Genomic DNA, 3,844 nt, shown 5'->3' on the forward strand with positions numbered 1-3,844 from the left:
CATCCTGCATGAACTTGGAACAGCCCCCAAACATTTATCTCATGCCTTTTGCTGGGCAAAGCTCAATGACCTTGGTGCCTAGACAAAAATGCAGTTCTTGGGCAGGGAGGGTGTCTCAGAATTCCATGATGGATGTAAAGGCATTTTAATCTCATTACTGTGTCTTGTGAATTTCCATTCATCATGTTCAAGGACTATCATACTTTCTGAAATGCAGCCCAATGAAGCGATGAACAAAACTGAAGGTTTAACTCAACGTATTTCTTAAAGATCTTGATTAGTGAAAGCAAGGGAGTTAGGGAAAGGGATTGAATGAAGAGAGTATTGGCCATGTGCTGGGCTTTGCTGGGCTTCCCATGGACGGTGTTGCTTCTCATGTGGAAAGAATACATTTCTCCATGAAGATGCAGGGACATGGCACTGCACGCTTCTGCACCGAGTCAACCTTTATTTATGTAGTGTTCGACGTTTCCCTCTTAAGGCATCCAGGACCATCTTTGCTCCCTAAGGCAAGCAGACAGATAACAGTGCAATTTTTCATTTGGGAGATCGGGCTTCTTCGTGTATTTGACTCCTAAGCAAGATTCACTGACAGTATCAAGGAGGGTCTGCGTGTTCTCAGTGAAATGGAGAAATGGATGCAGATCATCTGCTGGGTAATTTATTTGCATTAGGCTCGGAGGCCCTGACCTCCCAGGCTGGTCTTTGCCTCCTGGGTCCTGGCCACATCCTGTGAATTCCATTCCTAGCCTCACCACCTTCTCCCAAGCTGTCCATGATCTAGAATAGATGATTATCAATTTGCAACCTGCACATTGTACATTCTGAACTGTGCACAGTGACTGTAGCACAAAGCACACACTTATTAGTGACATAAATCCAGGTTTCCGTGCCTGAATAAAGAGTCAGCTATGATCTATACCTGGAAAAGGAGAGCTGGAAGGAGTGCTGGCTAGCCTTGTGGTAAAAGTAACTCTCTCCCCTGAACCCCAGACATACACTGTGGATTCTGTTTCCATGGGAAGAAAAGGACAAACAGGAAAGTCGGCCCTCGACTTGTATCTGTGGGGGGCTCAGAGGACTCCAGATGCAGGCACTTTCTTAACTGATACATTTTCATGATGGAGAAGGAGGCCTGGAAAACAGAAGAATTGTGACCAGAATTGTGTTAATGATAACACGGGGGCCTCCTGTACAAATAAAAACCTTCTGCCTGCCATCTCCTTTCTGACAATAGAGCTATGATTTGTCTCTGCCAGAGAAAGGCCTGACCCAGGCCAGAGGCTTCAGCTTGACAATGGCTGTCTCCCAGTGGGCGGATGGATAATTAAAACTTAGATGACTTTTAGGGCCCTGGTGAGTCAACTAGAATTTGGATGCCAAATATTCAACCCAAGGAAGTGAATAAATGCCCACAAGTCATCTGGAAAGCTCGTAGGTCCTGGGAGGTGATGGGAAAATCACTAAAAGAGGTGAGAAGGAGTTCCCGTCAGTGGCCAAAGTGGAAATGAATCTGATTAGGAACCATGAGCTTGCAGGGTGAATCCCTGGCCTGGCTCAGTGGACTAAGGATCTGGCGTTGCCCTTAACTGTGGTGTAGGCTGGCAGCTATAGCTCTGATTCAACCCCTAGCCTGGGAATCTCCACGTGCTGCCGGTGGGTCATAAAAAGCAAATAAATAAAATAAAATAAAATAAAGATGCAAGAAGAGAAGCCATTATTCATGAGACTCCAGGACACCACGGCGTGGGGGAGGGGAAGTCCAGACCTGGTGAGGCCCTACCTCGGGAAACGCATGATGGAGTCAGCAGGCAGGGCAGAGGCTCTTGGTACCCAGGCCGGGTTGACATCACACCTGCCGTCTGTACCGGGGCTCTCAGAGATGCTTTTTGCTGTGGCGGAAAACGTGGTAATTTCTCACCTGCCTCAGAATCCCGCCATCTCTGTGAATCCACCCTACCCTTTTAGAGGATTAAGTTAGCAACATGGAGAAAAAAAAAAAAAGAGTGGGAGAGAAGAAAAAAATAGGTATCTTCAACCTGCATGTTTGACAGCTGATGAGGAAATTGCCTTTATAAGAGCTGGGACATGTCATTGTGACCGGCACACAACAACTGCAAGGTCAAATAAATGAGCGCTGTGGCCCGGGAATATCACTCCCAAGACTGCGATCTGCCGGGGACCGGGAGGTTCGGCGTGTAGAGTGTGGGTGTGCGCGCACACGCGTCTTCTTCCTAAACCACTCTCTCAGGAACTCCCTTGGAGGCTGTTAAGCTTTTCCTGGTGTAGTCAAATGCTGACGCCACTCCCCCCCCCCCGCCCCCCCATATCTTTAGAATACCCTGGGAAGTCAGTACCTTTCTGCTGATTGGAAGAAGCATTAAAATATGTACCTTTTATCCCATGGGGTTCTTTCGCTTCTCCCAAACGTTTGTTCACAAGATGGGATAAGAGTGTCATCAGAATCACATTCTTCTGGTTTACGTTACTGTACTTAGAGGGTTACATTTCTTTCTGGCAATTTCCTTCTTTGACAATGCCAGCCAACTTAAGAAGGCGGTGGGCTGGACTCTTCCACTTCCCACCAATCAGATTGTTGTTCCCTAGCCAGTTCAGAGCATCACATCAGCATCAGGAAAACAAGCAAGCTTTAAGCTAATGGCCACCGAGGAAGAAGCAGCCGGGGGAGGGGGGAGTGCTTCCTGGCTCCTAGCAGCGCATCCTCAGAACTGCTGCCCGCCCCGCATTGCCATGGCAGAGCTGACCCTGCTCCTCTCTAAGGCCGGACTCTCCTCCTGGGCCCCTCTGGTCTATTCCTGGGCATCTCTCCTGTGAAGGTTCTGGCTCCTCCTGTTCCTTTCATCCAACATAGACAGGTTTTCTTCCTATCTCAAAACTGAGCACCTCCAGGTCCTGCTCCATCTCTGTGCTGCATTTGCAGCAAAAGGCCTCAGAAAAGGGAAGGACATTGTCTTACACCCTCCCTCCCGTCCTCTCCTACATCTGATTCATTTGAGATTCTGTCCCCACTTCTGTACAAATACTGCTCTTGCAAAGGTCACCAAGGGCCCCCAGGTCGTTGATGGGGCTTATCAGTAGCACCTGGCCCTGTTTCTCCTCTGTCCTCCTGGAAACAGTTCACCTAACTTCGGGGGATCCAACTGGGTCCCTCTAAACTCTCTTTTCCTTTTATCAGCTTTTTGGCTAGACCCTTTCATTTTGCTGACCTCTTGCTTAGAGTGGGAAGGGCCCTAGCCATCTGTGATCTTATCCATGCAGTGGCTTTCAATATTATTGTAATAAGCATGTTTTTTATTTCCTGCTTGTTGATGTTTTGACATCTGGGGCCTTGCTGACCTTGGAGCAGTTGCTTCTCCTGGTGCTGGCCAATTCCTAGGGGTAGTAAATAGCTCCCCTGCCTGTGAGTGCACCTTTCAAATGCAAACCAGCCAATCCAAAGCCACTGTCCACCTGCCCTAACCTTCCCAGGGCCAAACATACAGATTCAGCCCCTACATCTGGAGCCCACTGAAATTACTCCACCCAGCTGGTCCTAAGCCTGTGTACGCTACTTTGCCCATTCTTTCCCACAGAAACCACAATAAAGGCTCTTTCCTGCAATTTCCTACTCTTTCTGTTCCCCTGCCAGCCTCACCCTGGTGCTTCCCCTGTGGCCCTGTATGACATGATTCCTGTTTCTCAGAACTGTGAGTATAATAAATTCTTCCTTCATGATAGTTATTTCTGTGTCTGTGTGTCTTACTATAGCTGATTAAAACAAATTCCAAGTATCATTTGAACAACTACAACCACCCACCCACCCACCCCCACACAGTGAACTCAT

At 48.1% G+C, this 3,844-nt stretch overlaps 1 long non-coding RNA gene across 1 annotated transcript; it reads right to left on the reverse strand.

Annotated features, from left to right (window-relative positions):
• Positions 1-240: 240 nt before the first annotated feature.
• On the reverse strand, positions 241-2,505 carry LOC125133489 (uncharacterized). The gene is made up of 4 exons (XR_007136449.1): positions 2,394-2,505; positions 1,784-1,892; positions 1,000-1,135; positions 241-504 (listed from the first exon to the last, which is right to left on the reverse strand). It is a non-coding gene; the product is annotated as an uncharacterized LOC125133489 (long non-coding RNA).
• Between the last annotated feature and the right edge of the window lie 1,339 nt (positions 2,506-3,844).

Source organism: Phacochoerus africanus, chromosome 8 (assembly GCF_016906955.1).
Source record: "Phacochoerus africanus isolate WHEZ1 chromosome 8, ROS_Pafr_v1, whole genome shotgun sequence".
In the NCBI taxonomy this organism is placed as follows: domain Eukaryota; kingdom Metazoa; phylum Chordata; class Mammalia; order Artiodactyla; family Suidae; genus Phacochoerus; species Phacochoerus africanus.